Source organism: Oreochromis niloticus, linkage group LG3, assembly GCF_001858045.2.
Source record: "Oreochromis niloticus isolate F11D_XX linkage group LG3, O_niloticus_UMD_NMBU, whole genome shotgun sequence".
In the NCBI taxonomy this organism is placed as follows: domain Eukaryota; kingdom Metazoa; phylum Chordata; class Actinopteri; order Cichliformes; family Cichlidae; genus Oreochromis; species Oreochromis niloticus.
In genome coordinates this window covers 73,315,920-73,334,092 of record NC_031967.2, presented here as the reverse complement: position 1 = coordinate 73,334,092, position 18,173 = coordinate 73,315,920, and the positions used below count along the sequence as shown (strand labels likewise).

Sequence of the window (18,173 nt, the reverse complement as noted above, 5' to 3'; positions counted from 1 at the left end):
CTCCACTTTACAACTCTGATGTTGTTGTTTGGAGCTCGACATGTCAGAGTGACGTCCTGTCCAGACTCAGCTGTGATGTTTTTCTCAACTGAAAGAGGAAACAACACAGAGCACAGAGGTTAAAGGTCAAAGTCCAGATCTACTTAAGGGGTTTAAGGAATACCTAGTGTACCTGTACCTACAATAAATAAGAAGCTAATTGTTATTGAATTCTTGCAATCTTACATAATGAAATTCTATACGTTCAGTGACTAACAGAGAACCTGAGTCTAAACCTGATCAGATGAAGTGTGAGGTTGTGAGAAAGTCTCTGCCTGCATTCATAGATGTGTCCTTTCAGCTGCTCTGATCCAACCTTTGGTCTCTAAGGAAGAGGCTTCAGGGAGATGTTTGCTACGTTGGACTGTAGGACCATCAGAAATGTGTGCAGTAACAAAACAGGCAGCACTGAAAGGAGCTCTAAGTGTTTGTGTTGTTCAATGATTTGTGCACAACAACAAAAATGGGACCTCTCTCATCCATCAGTCATCATGTGGACATTTTTCTGACACACTTTGAAGCTGATGGACGTTTTGTGTCTGCACTAAGTACGTTTTCAGCAGCTATGGCACCGGCAGGATTCACTTTCACAGACTCACAACCACCAGCTTCACCCCTCCCCTCCCCCTCCAGCTGTAGGCTTTAACATTGAGTTTCCCCACACATGTTTACAGACGAGTTAGAGAGCAAGAGAAGAAGAGACTGATTCATAAATGTCTTTGTTTCTGCTCTAACCTTATCCAAACAATGCTGCTGTCATGGTTCTGGGTCGGTTCGACCCAGCAATTTGAGTTCTGATGTTTTGGTTTAATTTTGAATGATTGTTGTGTTTTGGGTGCTATGAGTATTATTATTATGATGATGATTATTACTAGAGTTCTATGTTTCTGTTTATTCATGTTTAGGATTTGTGTTCTCATGTTTTGTGTGGGTTTAGTTCCATGTGTCATTTTCTGTCTGTCTCTCAGTGTCGAGTCTGCGTCTTTGTGTAGTGTTCTTGTTTCCTGTTTTATTGTGAAGGTCTGCGTCTCATGTGAGTGTGTTCAGTTTTACCTCTGTCTCGTCTTGTTGATTACTCCCAGCTGTGTTCCCCACCTGTGTGTAATCTCCCTGTGTTTCTCTGGCTGTGTCCCAATTCAGGGTATGCACGCTTGAAGTACGCACACTACGCGTACTACGGTCGGTGCGTACTATAAGTACGGGAAGTGCGGAAGTGAGAGGCTTGTGAAATGGGATGGTCTAGCCTTCATCGCGCTGTTCAGGTTGCCTAGCAACCATGATACTAACTGCGAGAAACGTGTCATACAGCTTTGTGTGACAGAAATGAAGGAGAAAAAAATGTTCTGTTGGTCCTTCATTTTTGTCATGACATCACTTTGATTAGTTGAGTATCTGAGGCTGAGACCACGGGACTGTAAAACATGATAGTTGGGCTTCATTTCTGTACTTAAAAGTCATTTAAGATTAGTTAGCAAATAACAATTAGCTAATGTTGTTAATGACACTAAAATCATCTCACTGTGTTAATGTAAATATAATATGGCCAATATTATATGTATTGTCAGATATATATATATATATATATATATACATACATATATATATTACAGGATATATTACATATTACAGCAGTGAGCTTGAACTCTGGGTCAAAGATTAAAGTTGCAGTTATTTATATTTCCTATCACCTTAAATCTTCACTCAAAAACAAGTATCTTTGACAGCGTATATATAGATATATTATACATAACAGACAAATATTGTTCGTCTAATATGTTGGCATTACTAAATTTGGCTCAATGCTTACATATATGTGTAAAAAGGAAATTGTACGAGCTGTGATAACTGTGTCTGATAGAATGAAGAGTAGACTGATATATAAAATATTCCTTTATTGGGTGAGAAAATCAGACCATGTCATAACTGCTTTAAGTCATACAGAATAGATATCAGAGCCTTAAACAGGCTGACTTCTGCTAAATGGGTCAAACTGGGCAGAAAGTAAACAAACACATAACATCCTTATAGAATATGATGTAACACTATAGATCAACTTACCTCAGAATATATAAAGCATATAAACAATTACAGTAATATGATGCAACAAACACAGCAGTGCTACTAATCCAAAATACTCAAAGCTTCATAGAACTGAAACAAACATTTATTTTTAGCTCCATTCTGCTGCTGATACATACTTTAGGTTTCTGAATATTAAACTTGTTGCTGCCTTTCATAGTGTGTAACTTGAAGGCCCTGAGTACTTTCTCCCACACTGAAAACACTGGGATGATAACATTATTTGAACATTACCTAATAAGACTGATTCAGGACAGACAATTAGTTATGTTAAACTTTCCTAGCAGTCCTTCACAAACAGGGAACAGTCTGTCTATTCTCTCCATCTGTCAGCTGCTGCTGGCTCTTCCTCCTCCTCTTCCTCACACACTGCTGAGTTTGTCCTGGTGGATCATCAGGGGTGCAAAGCCTCACAGATGATGTGCAGCAGTGGGTCCCTCAGTCTGTCCTCACTCTGGACACTTGCAGTCGTCACACATGGAAATCAAATGTGTGATAAGCTGCAGGATTCAAACACAAGTGTAACTTATAAACACATGTTCATACTTTTATTCCACAATCAGAGAGAAAGAAACAGAGAGAGAGTGCAGGACAGACAGACAGGTGACAGTCTCAGGTGTATACACTGCTACAAAACAGCACAAGAGAAGGAGGATTTAGTGTTTGTGTTATTACGAGTGCTAAACAAGAAGAGTCCCAGATGGTACAGTGGACACATGTGTGACTCCTGTGATTAAAGCATCTTTCTTTCAGCTTAACGATTGAACCGTCAGCTCGTTCAAACACACGTTAAAGTCCGTTTGGCTCGACACCACCGAACAGAGGCAGCAATATAACATAGCTAACATTAACAGTGCAGTGAATCCTGCTTGTGCCGTCATATTCAGGACTGCAAACCGAGCAGCATCACTGACTTTCAGCTTGTTGTGTTTGTGGATATATGACTGACTTTAATTATCCACAAAATCATCACATTCTCTGTAAGATTAAGGTCGACTATATATATATTTGGAAGTAGAGGCTTTAAAACCAAGTAAACGCTCAAAGTACAAACATCATTAATGTCACATAACTTTGCCGACATGTGGCCAACAGTAATGTTTTAATGTTCTTAAACATTCGCACATAAATAAGTGACATCATATTCAGTACTTACTTTTGCCAATTCAATCTTCAGCCGCTCCCTTCTGCCGTATTTTGCGGCAAAATTATCCATACCCACCGCTGCACTATGAATTGTGGGATATATGGGACCACGAAGCGTGCACCGGACCACGCTTGATATTTGGGGAAATCGACGGCGCATTTGGAGTATGCATTTGAAGTACACTTTGAATTAGGACAGCCGTCGTCCCGTGGCGATGTATTCGCACTTGAAATGCGTACTTCAAGCGTGCAGACCCTGAATTGGGACACAGCCTCTGTGTGTATTTAAGTCGCGTCTTTTGTCTTTGTAGTTGCTGGTCCGTCTGTGTATCCACCCCGCTTCATCTGTGTGTCTCCCTGCTGTCCGTCGTCTTTTACCTCTGCTCAGCCTCCTTCATGTTCAGGTCCTGGTTTGTGTTCAGTAGTTTAGTTGTTCCCAGTTTAAATAGTTTCCAGTCCCGTTTGCTGTTTCTCCCTTTGCATTTTGTGTTAAATAAACCACCTCACCTTCACGAGTGCCTGCGACTGGATCCTCCTTTAATATTTCCACACGGCTCACTCTACTCGCCGTGACAGCTGCTCTACAACTCTAGACTACCAGCCAAAAAGACAACAGCTGGAGAAACATCTTTTTACCTCTGACATCCACCAGCTCATCCATACAACAGACAAACATCATGGGCAGAAATCTGTGCCATCAGAAACTGAATTTGAATAAGTTAAATTTGAATTTGAATTGCTCGGATTGAATCTGAATTGTAACTTGAATAAAAGCTTCAGTCAGTAACACTTTCAGTCCGCTAGCAAAAACGTAGTTCTATTATTCTGCGCTTGAACCGGAACCGGATGTAAGTCCCAAAAAACTGAATTGTAGAACTGAAACTGAATGGTGAGAGTGAAACTGAAATTATTCGAGAGCTGAATTTTTAAAGGATAAAATGCAGTTTCAAAGCAAATGAATTCATTTTCAATATATAAAATTCAATTTCAATTTAGTGATGATCATTTTCAAACCATAAATTCAATTTCAAATTAGACTAATTCAAATTCAGTTTTCAAAAGCTTTTATTCAAGTTACAATTCAGATTCAATCTGAGCAATTCAAATTCAAATTTAACTTATTCAAATTCAGTTTCTGATGGCACAGATTTCTGCCCATAAAACATCAACAACCAGGAAGCAGCTTCACCTCTTATTACACACACACTCAACTCTACTCACTAACCTGGAGGATCAATAACATGAAGGTCGATGATGCTGAGCTGCCATGGGTGTATTTCTGCCATGAAGACACGACACACGTATGTTCCAGTGTCATTAATCGTCACATTCTTCAGAATCAAAGACACGTCTCCATCCTTCATCTGTCTGTCCTGCAGATCCACCCGGTTCTTAAAAGATGGATGCTGGTTGTCGGGAGTAAAGTTATTATCCTTGTACAAAAGAACATTTTTATTCAGGTTATCTCTGATCCACTCTACACTTATAATGTTGTTGTTTGGAGCTTGACATGTCAGATTGACGTCCTGTCCAGACTCAGCTGTGATGGTTTTCTTGCCTGAAAGAGGAAACAACACAGAGCAGAGAGGTTAAAGTTTTATGATAGACTGTCAAGGGCACATCCTGTTGTTCAGAGTCCTGCTCTTAATTAGACGATCAATTAGGCTCCTTAACCCTTTAAGATCTACCATAGAACCAAGTCCGCCAGAGCTTATATTATATTTTTACGTGCTGTAGTGCCATTTTTGGGAGCATTTCAAGTTGCTATACATCCATACAACCATTATAGCCCAAATTTAAATAGTATGTATGAATTAAGTGCATAGTAATTACATAAATTGCAAAAAAGTGCAATAAACTACAAAAAAATTGAAAATTGTTTTTGTTTTTTTAACATATATTTCTAGTTAGAGAAATGTAAGAGGCTTATCCCTCAAAACTGTAAATACAAAAAAGTTGCACAAAATAGTTTCCCACCACAGGAAATTTATTTTGAATGTCTGCATAGTTTTATTTTTGAGATACACCAATTTTTATATACTGCTGGAAAAACTAAAATAAGAGTTATAGTGCAAATTTGCAAAAAAGCAGCATATGCATCAAAATAAACTATTTCCAACAGTGCAATATGAGTCCAAAGTATCCCAGAAACGACACAGAAAGTCATCAAGTCAAAGATAACTTTTAAAAACACCAGTACAGGCTCATGAGGCCCTGATGGTAAAAAAAAAACTACATTTCCGCGAAAATGATGTCACTTCCGGTTTCGGGCAGGTCATGGTGGACATGTGAATGTTCTATTCCAACCTAGGAAGTGTTATGAACAGCTGATCGGATCGGCAAAGCGTGTTTCTGGAATATTATGTTTTTGTTGCTGCAAGCGCTTTTTATGCAGTTTTTGCAAAGCTATATGTGGAAAAATTGTGACCTAGGACAAGCTGATGGCATGAGATGTAAGTACAACTCCTCCGGTTTCATATGCAAAAAAAATTATTGCGCTAGCTTAGTGGTTGCAGTGCTACCGGGATTTAAAAATAGTTACGCAAAACAGAGCGTGCCCGCTCCCACCGGTTTTAAAGGGTTAACATAAAAAGATGAAAGTATAAATATCACCAGAATTATTTAAATTAGGGATGCAACGATACCAATTTTTTCAAACCGATACGATACCGATACTTGGATCAGAGGACTTGCTGATACAGAGTACAAAAACCGATACTTCTACCACACACACACACAAATACAATTAATTGGAAGACAGGTTTTATTATATTCCCTGCCGATAAGTATTAAGTAAAGTATTTGGCATTGACGAACAAACTCCTCATCAGTCCACTGTGCCCTTAAACCGAGGACTGACATCGTGCACACACTGCTTGTCTTTACCTCTTCAGAAAGTTTTGGCACCATTATCTCCCTGATGTATGGGCGGTTGGGAATTTCATATCGCAGCTCGAGTATGCTGAGAAGACGGTGCAATCCTATGTTTTCCACCACCGGCATTGGCTGGTCATCCAGAGCGATGAGTCAGAGCCTCTGTTATTTTAACTGCCGGTGGATTTTCTCTTGACATTTTTCATCGCTTTTCCAAAACCTGAGTTAAATTTGGCTGTTCTGGTCCACACTGCTGACATTTTGTTTAGTCTAGCTACAGCAGCCTCCAGTTTCTCTTTTTTATCTGGAGTCGCCAGTCTCACTCGCCTAACCCTGTGCCTATTTAGCGCGGGATGTCCCCCTAGTGGCCAATCTAAAAAACTACAACAGAAATGACAAGCCACCCTCTGATTAATGAAATAAGTTGGTATCGGTTCATGGTATCTGGTATCGGTTAACTTTTACGAGTATGAGTACACACACATTTTACAGTATCGGCCCCGATACCCAATACCAGTATCGGTATCGGTGCATCCCTACTTCAAATATTGAATTCTTTTTCAATTTGAGATTTAACTCATGTTAAACTTTTAAGAAAATAAGCAAAAAAAAAAGAAAAAAAGAACAAAAACACCACACTCACCTACAACTCTCAGGCTGATACGACTCATGAGCTTCATGTTTTCTTCTGAGTTCTGAGCCACACGACACTCGTATGTTCCAGTGTCATTAATCGTCACATCCTTCAGAATCAAAGACACGTCTCCATCCTTCATCTGTCTGTCCTGCAAATCCACCCGGTTCTTAAAAGATGGATGCTGGTTGTCTGGATAAAACTGCTCATCCTGGGACAAAAGCACATATTCATCTTCCAGGTCAGCTCTGCTCCACTCTACACCTGTGATGTTGTTGTCTGGAGCTCGACATGTCAGAGTGACGTCCTGTCCAGACTCAGCTGTGATGATTTCGTCTAAAAGAGGAAACAACACAGAACAGAGAGGTTAAAGGCCAAAGTACAATTATGATCATAATGATTAACTTTAAATATTTTGTTTATTTCCTTTGACATTTTAATCCTGTTGGATTTAATGAACCTTGCCGAGAACGCGAGCATTGACTCGCGATTTCTATAATTGGAACACCAGTGTACTTAATGATGTCACAGGTCCGGAGTCTTTACTGCTGTCCCCTCTTAATTTAACTGTGATAAATATGTTATGAAGCTTAACTTTAGTCAAACCTATTTACTCAGGAACAAATAAAACACTGAAATAAACCAAACATTAACATTTCGAAGTTACCTAAGAGACTTCTATATCATGTTTTACGTGAGTAGCGAAAGACCGTGGGGGGTTTGAAAACGATGTGCCGAGAGTTCACTGTTCCCACCGGCTCAATATGGCGTTATTTTTGTGCTACTATTCTGAGCGCAGCTAAAAAAAATTTGCAAGTACAAGTGTTGCATTTTGAGGAGAAATTTATTTTGAGCAAAACAAAAACTAAATTTGAGCATCATTGCTGCGTTCAAAGAAATGTATTTATGTGTTTGTTATTATCCATATACAGACACAATAGCAGCCCCTCTCGCTCAGGTTTTGCATTTGCACTTGCTCAAAATGTGTTGATTGGGCTCTCAACATTTCTGTCACTGCACGTTCAACTCTTTCTGTGATTTTCCGTTTTTATGTTTGTTTTTGTAACGGTATAAACAATGAAAGGTCCCATATGGAAAAGAAATAGTAAAAACTTCTATGATTTACTCATGAAAGTGGCCACTTTTGTTTTAGTAAGTATCCAAAACATACAAGTTTCATTTATATAATTTTTCAAGGGATCTTATATCTGTTTTCACTCTTGTATGCTTTTCATACAAGTTTCACAAAAGAAAGATACAAACTTTATAAGATTTATATATATCTTTTCCATATGGGGTGGTGGATTAGCCAATTGGTCATGATGAACTGTGGGCTGGACCAATTACAATACAATACATCTGTATTGAGGTGAAAAGGAAGTGATTTATCCTGTACTTCAGCTAGAATGAAAAAAAGACACAAAGATGGAGTTATTCTGCATCTTTACGCTGCACAGCTTCCTCTTCTCTCATTCTCTCCCCCTCCCTCTCCTGTTTGCTGCTTAAATCATGAAACTGATCAATGATCAGCTAATGGGCTTTTCTCTCGTTTGTTTATCGCCCACTTTGCGCCAGAAAGAGGAAGCCATTGATGTTGCGCTGAACAACAGCAGCACTTTTAAGCTTGATAAGCTGTTGTCATATTATGAAAATGTTTCCTCCTGAATGTAAATATTTTTCAATGTTAGATTTAATTCAGAGTCAGCTGTTTAAACAACAAGAGAACATTTTACATCAGGGGATATGACAGGTGAAATTCAAAATATACTGACAGCTCTCCAAGTAAGACTTCAGTATTAAATAAAGCAGTCAAGTTATGAAGCTGAACTTTAATCTCAGACAAACCAATTTACTAAGGAACAAATTAAACACTGAAATAAACCAAACATTTAGAAGCTACCTAAGTGATTTATATATCATGTTTAACCCCAGTACTCATTTGAGTTTTGGACGAAATCCATTATGGGATGTTTCATTTTGCCATTTCAAGCTGATTGGAGACCAAAACAGCCAATCAGAATTTTTTGCATCCACGTCTTCGATAGGTTGGTTTTGTGGCACAGTTATAACGGTGTACAGAAAGAGTTGAACGCACACAGGCAGAAATGTTGAGAGCTCAAGCAACACATTGCGAGCAAGTGCAAATGCAAAAACTGAGCGAGAGGGGCTGCTATTGTGTGTGTATATGGATAATAGCAATCACTGCAATACATTTTGTGTACGCAGCAATGAATTTTGTACGCTCAAATTTAGCTTTTGTTTCCCTCAAAATAAATTTCTCCTCAAAATGCAACACTTGCACCTGTAATATTTTTTTTTAAGTGCGCTCAGAATAGTGGCACAAAAATAACGCCATAGCTCTAGTGATCCTTGACCTCCGGGTCTGTTATGGAGCTGGTGGGTAACAGACGTAACAGCACATTTGGAAATATATGATATCTTGATAAATCGATCAGATATTTGAAGCTTACACAGCTACATTCCCGCGTGAAAATAACTTCAAAGTTTATTTTGTGACACAAAAATTTTTTTTTTAAAGTTTTTAGCCGCGCTCCTCCGCGATTGCTGCGTTCCTCCGCAATTGCCACGTTTGGGTTTTGGACGAAATGCATTCTGGGATATTTAGCTTCTTCTTCTTCTACTTTATAGAGTTTATTGGCGGTAGGCAATAAGCAAAATGGTGCATTACCACCAACAACTGGTGTGGAACAAATGGGTCTGTCTTAAAAAACAAAATACAGCCTGATAACTTATAGAGTTTGTATGAAATAAATCAATCAAGTCCGACTTCACTTTCACATTGTACAGCTTTTTGATCAGTTGTCGTCTTTCAATATCATACTTCTGACAATGCAATAAAACATGTTATATTGTTTCCTGTTCCCTACTGCACTCACACTCCACTGTACAGTGTTTCACTATTAAAAGTAATGTGCTATTCAAACCAGTGTGTACAAATCTCAGTCGAGATATAATCGTCTTCTCTCTCCTGTTTCTTCCTGTATTTCTCATTTCCCCCACCTTCTTTTGGATTTTGTAAAAACATCGCCCTTTCCTCTCTTCCTCCCATTGCTTTTGCCGCCTTTCCTTCATTTTGTATTGTATTGATCTCCATCCTACTCACACTAATAACCATATCTACCATCGGTCTCCTTGTTGCTTCTTTTGCTGTCCTATCTGCCATTTCATTTCCTTTAACTCCATGATGCGCTGGTACCCATAAGAACGTGACCATAAGCTCCATCATAATAATTCTGAATAACGTTTGCTGGATCTCTATCAGAATGTCAGGTCTGCATTCTGAGAGAATGTCTTGCAGACTGGCCAGTGATGAGCCTGAGTCTGAGCATATCACAGATCTTATTGGTTTTGTTTCTTCAATCCACTGGACAGCTAACAATATGGAAACCATTTCTCCTGTGTATACTAATAAATCGTCACTGATCCTTTTCCCTACCTTGATATTAAATTCAGGAACAGTAGATGCTATCCCGCTTTGGTTGGCTGTATTCTTTGATGCATCTGTGCAGATTTTGACATAACTATAATACTGATTAGGATATTTAGCTGTACCAAGTACTAGAGTTGGATGTCTCGAAACCGGTCTAGAGACCAAGACCAGTTTCGAGACACAGTCGTAAATTCCCCCTAATTTTGGTATGATCCAAGCTCAGGCACTAGGTGACTGAGCACAGCACTTACGCATGTGAGCGAGGGGGGAGAAGCTGATGCCTGCGTGTTTGCTGTAGGAGAAGCGCAGACAGGCAGACAGAGGAGAGTTTAAGTTTAACCAGGTACCAAAGCAAATCATTCATACTGTACAAATAATGTAAATATGGTGGTGTATCATAAAAGATTGATATCAAGCTGATCACTTGACCCATATTACGTTGCTTGCTCTTCGATTGAATCAACAAAAGGTGAAATGAAAAGCCGAACAACAACAATGCTGTTTTTTTAAAGAGTCTGTCACGGTTGTTAAAGAGTGGACTCAGGCGCGGAGCTCAGATATAAGGACAGTGCATTTATTTACAGTGCAGCAAGGTGACAACAGTTCAAATGTGCAATAATAGTGGTAGTGCGTCCTTCCTTCCGTGTAAGCCCGTGCGTGGTAGTGAGTGCCCGTCTCTCCTCCAAGTGTTTCCTTTGTGTCCGAACACACACGACAGCAAAATGAGTACGTAAACCAAACAGTACTTCAACAACGTTAGCGGCTCAAAAACACTAACGGGCTTAGTGCAATACTCCAGCGCTGTCTGTCGCTCAGCCACACCATTAAGTAGCCCTGCTGAAGATGGTAGTTGATTGGCAGCAGCTGGTGCAGCAGCTTCGGGCGACAGCACTTCCGGGTCGGAGGTAGCCTGTTGCTAGGTTACCTCCTAACACATCACAGCGGAGCCGGAGGGGAAGACAGGGCGATAGGAGAGACACACACATACACGCACACAAATATACACACTGGCAGGTCGACCGGTCAGGGCGCTGTCAGACCCTGACAGAGTCTTAGCTTACATATGTGTTTATTTCATATTTTAAGATAAGATAAGATAAGATGGCCTTTATTAGTCCCACAGGTGGGAAATTTGTTTTGTTTTTCAGGTGTACCCTCCATGGCTAAACAAAGCACTCTAAATTGGTTTCATTTATGTACTGATGAACATAACACTGGACATAAGGGGCTTCTTTCAAAGAAAAAACTTAGGTAGATGTTATTTTATGTAATATGCTTTGTATGTTGTTCAGTATGTTTCTATGCAAAACAGGAAGAATTTCAATACACAGCAGTATATTCACAGTTTAAACCAGATATTTACATACACATTAGGGAAAAAACATAAAACCTTTTTTTTTTTACTGTTGAACATCATTTTATGTCCCTCCATGTCCCTATTGCCAGTCTTGGCAGCCGGGGATCAGTCCGCCAGGGCCTCTGCTCCTGGCCGCCGCCCGGCACACAATGCACCCGACCCCCATGGCGCCTCCTGCGGGTGGTGGGCCTGTGGGAGGATGGGCCCATGTCTCCTCTTCGGGCTGTGCCTGGCCGGGCCCCATGGACTAAGGCCCGGCCACCAGATGCTCGCCCTCGGGCACCCTCCCCGGGCCTGGCTCCAGGGCGGGGCCCCGGTAACCCTATCCCGGGCAGGGTAAACTGTTCCCTCGATGTTCTCTTCATAAGGGTCTTCTGAATTGCTCTTTGTCTGGTCCATCACCAAGGACCAATTTGCAATGGGAGAACCTACCAGGGGGCAAAAGCCCCCAGACAACATAGCCCCTGGGATCCCTGGGACACACAAACCCCTCCACCACGATAAGGTAGCAATTCACGGAGGAACAATGCGGTTTTTGTCCTGGTCGCGGAACACTGGACCAGCTCTTTAGCCTCTCAAGGATACTTGAGGGTGCATGGGGGTTTGCCCAACCAGTCTACATGTGTTTTGTGGACTTGGAGAGGCATTCGACCGTGTCCCTCGGGGTGTCCTGTGGGAGGTGTTGCGGGATAATGGGGTGCCTGGTCCATTGCTACGGGCCATCCGATCCCTATACAACCGTTGCAAGAGCTTGGTTCGCATTGCCGGCAATAAGTCGAACTCGTTCCCTGTGGGTGATGGGCTCCGTCAGGGCTGCCCTTTGTCACCGGTTCTGTTCATAATTTTTATGGACAGGATTTATAGGTGCAGCCAAGTGGCGGAGGGCTTTCACTTCGGTGGCCTCAGAATTTCATCTCTGCTGTTCTGTTGGCTTCATTGGGTGAAGGCCTCCAGCTCACACTGGAACGGTTTGCAGCCGAATGTGAAGCAGCGGGAATGAGGATCAGCACCTCCAAATCTGAGGCCATGGTTCTCAGCCGGAAAAGGGTGGAGTGCCCACTCTGGGTCAGGGATGAGTTCCTGCCCCAAGTGGAGGAGTTCAAGTATCTCGCTGTCTTGTTCGCGAGTGATGGGAGAAGGGAGCCAGAGATCGACAGACGGATTGGCGCTGCAGCTGCAGTGATGCAGATGCTGCACTGGTCCGTCGTGGTGAAGAGGGAGCTGAGTGTAAAAGCGAAGCTCTCAATTTACCGGTCGATCTACGTCCCTACCCTCACCTATGGCCACGAGCTGTGGGTAGTGACCGAAAGAACGAGATCGCGGATACAAGCGGCAGAAATGAGCTTGCTCCAAAGGGTGTCTGGCCTCTCCCTTAGAGATAGGGTGAGAAGTTCGGCCATCCAGGAGGGGCTCAGAGTCGTGCCACTGCTCCTCCACATCGAAAGGAGCCAGTTGAGGTGGTTCGGGCATCTGACACGGATGCCTCCTGGGCGCCTCCTGGGTGAGGTGTTCCGGGGTGAGGCCCCGGGGCAGACCCAGGACACGCTGGAGAGATTATATCTCTCGGCTGACCTGGGAACGCCTGGATAAGCTGGAGGAGGTTGCTGGAGAGAGGGAGGTCTGCGCGTCTCTGCTTAGGCTGCTGCCCCTGCGACCCAGCCTCGGATAAAGCGGATGAAGATGGATGAATGGAACATCATTTTACAGTAAATTTGTTTTGTTTTAGATAAATAAATATTGAAATATCTATCTAATATTTGAATTAGTTAAATGCCAGAATAAAGAGAAAGAAGTGCTGTCTATTTTTAGTACATATACACTAAGTTTATTGTTAATTAATAAGAAAACTCCAGGCGATTCCATTCGGAGCTGAAGAAGCTTCTGATAGGTTAGTAGAGTCCATGTGAGTAAATTGGTGGCACACCTGTGGATGCATATAAGGCAAAACACAGAGCCTGTTTCTTTGAAATGGGAAAATCAAGAGATGTCAACCAAAACACCAGGAAAACAATTGTGGAGCTCCATAAGTGTGACTCAATTTTGAACACAATTTGGTGCCACTTGCAATTAAGAAATACAGACAATTTCTCTTTTTACTCTTAAATTTAACAAATATGTTTTTTATATTTATCAATCTAAAAAATAAACATTTAGTCTGATTTGATGTTACAATTAAAAAAGTGTTTGTGTTTTGATCTGAAGAGTTTGTAAATATCTGGTTTCAACTGTATATTTGATGATGTTGGCAGTGGCGTGTCTAGAAAATTTTTGTTGGGGGGGCAGGTAGGGGCACAGATTTGGAGAAGGGTGGCAGATGTAATTGGCAGATAATGTTAAAAAAAATTCTACCAACCGTTAACCATAATTCAATAACCCTATAAACCTAATAACTGAATGCGCTTTAAACTCTTATTAGAATGAGATTTTAACCACTACAGTGCAAAGTTTTTAGATACTGCGTTGATAAAGTACAAGAGATACAATCAGAGCTTTGTCAGTGTTTACTCAGCATTCAATGACAGCAATATTTGCATAGTATTTTTACTGACATATAGGGCACATATGTTTTGGGCAAAAACATTTTTGAATATTAAAATACAAACATTTTTAACATACAATTGGCAAATTAGCCAATGCAAAACTTTATCTGCCTATTAAAAAAAGAAGATAATCTTCTTACAAACTGGTGTTAGATTTTGAAACAGGAAAAAACTGGGGAAACAAATGAAAAGACTAACATTTGAATGAAACCTGAAAGCAAGTAAATACTTTCTCTGCTGCCATATGGTAAAATTTGGTAATATTGATGTATAAAGAACAACACTGGCTGATGATGAAATACAGTCAGCTGGCATGGTGACATTGCCAGTATTAACCTGCAGGGCTGGACTGGGACAAAAAATTGGGCAATTTGACTAGAGACCGGCCCACCAGGTATTAAAGCCATAAAGCCTTTGAATGAAAACAAATGCTGTTGTGACAGTGATGTACGCTGTCTTGTTGGTATAGGTGTGATCTCTATACTTTTTACGTCAGATAAAAACTTTGTTCGCAAGATTCAGATAATTATTTAATAAAAGCTAGATGTTTTAAATGAGAATAAGAAGGAAAAGTATTTTTTGTGCCCCCTGTTAATGCCCTACCTGGCCCCTGGCAAGACTTTGCTAGACCCACCCCTGCACAGTTACCAGCTGTCAGCTACTTAGAGAAGGATCCTGGTGTTATTTGTCTCTCAGAAACAGTTCATAACTTCAACTCATTCATGTCACCTAAAAGGTAAACCTGTTTCTCCATCACCTGTTCAGCTCTGATGATTCAGTAAGGACATCTCCTGGTTTCATCTGCATGTTTCCCACTTGCCACATATCCAAACTGATATCATGACCAGCAGCTTTACAGCTGTGGCTCCAGCAAACATCAACTGATACTAGAAAATAATATTAAATAAATTCTAACAACAGCTGATCAAGCTTAAACATGCTGCTGTTGTTTAACGCGACATCCGCTGGTTTCCTCTTTCTGGCGCGAAGTGGGCGATAAATAAACAAGAGAGAAAAGCGGATCAGCTGATCACTGATCAGTTTCATGATTGAAGTATCAACAGGAGAGGGAGGGGGGAGAATGAGAGAAGAAGAGGCAGCTGTGCAGCGTAAGGACAGAATACCTCCAGCTTTGTGTCTTTTTTTCATTATAGCTAAAGTCCGGGACAAACTGCGTCTCTTCTCAACTCAATACGACAAGTGTAATAATTTCTCTGAATGAGGGACCATTCCATTTTTTTAAGGAGCCGTTGGCAACTCTACTAACTAACCTTATGAATAAAATAAAGTTCACTATCAGTAAGTAACATCATAGCACCCACCCAGCTGTATAGAAACTCCGTCATGCTAGCTAGTACGCAGTACGAGTTATTGTAACTGACTGTAAAAAGTTAGCACAATGAAAATAAACTCCACCTAAACTTGGCCAAGGACACGAGTCCATAACAGTGAAAAGGTGACAACTCCAAAAACCCGATTCCACTCTGTGATTTCCCCTATTGACGACGTTCCTGACTCACGACTCCTGGTGACACAAAAACACACAGCTCAGCAGGCAGCCTTCAGTAGCAAAGTCGTTCACAAACACACTAATCAACGGAGGTACTTTACAGGTTCGACTTTTATATAATCCCGCGCCGACTGGAATGAACTGAATTTGAAGCTGCAGGGCAAGGACAATTCAATTTGTGAACTGATGACAGCTGTCTGCTCCTTTCAGAGGAAACTTGAAGTGTTCAAAGAAGACCTGCAAGGAGACTATACACAGTTCCCAACAGTGATGGAACAGGTTCAGGGACAGCGAGATGTGTCCTCTTTTGTTGATAAGCTGATTGAAAACTTCAGCAAACGTTTTGATAGCTTCAGCTTTGGACCGCAGCTCACGATGTTCATAAAGAACCCATTTCTCATCACTGATGTCAGAGGGTTCTCAAAGGAAGTCATACAGCACTTCAAGTGGGCAAATGCTGGGCCTCTTCAAATGCAACTGGTTGATCTCCAAGCAGATGTGGCCCTGAAAGAGCAGTTTGGAAGAACTGAACCTGCCACAACTAAGTATCATTCCAGGCTCACCAATGAGCACCTACACATGTGTATGACAATGGCCCTCACACCATTCCAGCCCAGATTTAAAATCCTGGCAAACTAAACGAAAATGTGGGAAAATACTGGCATCATATATAGTACTTAGCTACTTCTGAAGAAATTATGATGGGACCCTGAAAAAAAATTACTATGTACAATAACGGATTTCTATGCATTTTACATCAGATGAAAAAGTTTGTTGTAAGATTCAGATGATTATTTATTAAAAAATAGACATTTTAAATGAGAATAAGAAAGAAAAGTATTTCTTTGTGCCCCCCTTTCCCTGTTAATGCCCTACCTGCCCCCCCCCCCCCCCCCCCCACACACACACACACACACACACACCTGGAAAACTTTGCTAGACCCGCCCCTGCACAGTTACCAGCTGTCAGCTATGTAGAAAAGGATCCTGATGTTATTTTTCTCTCAGAAACAGTTCATAACTTCCCTTCAACTCATTCATGTCACCTAAAGGTAAACCTGTTTCTCCATCACCTGTTCAGCTCTGATGATTCAGTAAGGACATCTCCTGGTTTCATCTGCATGTTTCCCTCTCACCAGATAACCAAACCGACATCATGGCCAGCAGCTTTTACGCATGTGGCTCCAGCAAACATCAGCTGATACTAGAAATTAATATTAAATAAATTCTAACAACAGCTGATCAAGCTTAAACCTGCTGCTGTTGTTTAGCGCGACATCCGCTGGTTCTTTCTGGTGCAAAGTGGGCGATAAATAAACAAGAGAGAAAAGACGATCAGCTGATCAGTGATCAGACTCATGATTGAAATAACAACAGGGGAGAGAGAACGAGTGAAGAAGAAACAGCTGCAGCATAGACACAGACTAAATCCAGCTTTGTGTCTTTTTCATTCTAGCTGAAGTACGGGACAAATCGCGTTCCTTTTCAGCTCAACACGAATATTTTCTCTGAATACCAGACGATTCCGTTTTGTCCGGGACGGTTGGAAACTAATTAGCTTTACGAATAAAATAAATGTCAACATCGGTAACATCATAGCACTCACCCAGCTGTGTATAAACTCCGTCATGCTAGCTAATACACGGACGAGTTATTGTAACTGACTGTAAAAAGTCAGCACAACGACAATAAACTCCACCTAAACTTGGTTTATATCTGACCCAGATAGACTGCAGGTCATAACGTCTTACCTGAACTTCAGTTCCCCTGATACTCGGACCGACACCAGCGGCCGCCTCGGGTCTCTCCTCCTCCTGCCTCACCTTTCTGTCATCCACCTGCCAGCGTGTTGCACCTGCGCCTCCACCACTTGCTAATGTTACTCAATCAGTGGAAGCTCCGCAATAGCCACCACCAAACAACTGAGTTATTTTTACACATCTCCCAGCATCTGGCCAATCCACCACCTTCCAGTGTTTATACCGTTACGAAAAAAAAAAAAAAACGAAAAAAAAACCCCATCGGCCCATAAAAATGAAAAATCACCATCGGCCCACCGGGCAAATGCCCGGTATGCTAGATGGCCAGTCCAGCTATGCTCACAACCACCAGCTTCACCCCTCCCCTCCCCCTCCAGCTGTAGGCTTTAACATTGAGTTTCCCCACACATGTTTACAGACGAGTTAGAGAGCAAGAGAAGAAGAGACTGATTCATAAATGTCTTTGTTTCTGCTCTAACCTTACCCAAACAATGCTGCTCTACAACTCTAGACTACCAGCCACAAAGACAACAGCTGGAGAAACATCTGTCTACCTCTGACATCCACCAGCTCATCCATACAACAAACAAACATCAACAACCAGGAAGCAGCTTCACCTCTGATCACACACACACTCAACTCTACTCACTCACCTGGAGGATCAACACTCAGGTAGATGATGTTGAAGAACTCCAAAGTGGGTTGATCTGATCTTGCTTTCATGAAGACATGACACTTGTATTTTCCACCATCATCAGTCGTCACATCCTTCAGAATCAAAGA

General features: G+C 41.3%; 1 long non-coding RNA gene across 1 annotated transcript; it reads right to left on the bottom strand.

The window, feature by feature from the left end:
- Positions 1-475: 475 nt before the first annotated feature.
- On the bottom strand, positions 476-17,947 carry LOC112846549 (uncharacterized). Its single transcript, XR_003219556.1, has 2 exons — positions 17,870-17,947; positions 476-774 (listed from the first exon to the last, which is right to left on the bottom strand). It is a non-coding gene; the product is annotated as an uncharacterized LOC112846549 (long non-coding RNA).
- Between the last annotated feature and the right edge of the window lie 226 nt (positions 17,948-18,173).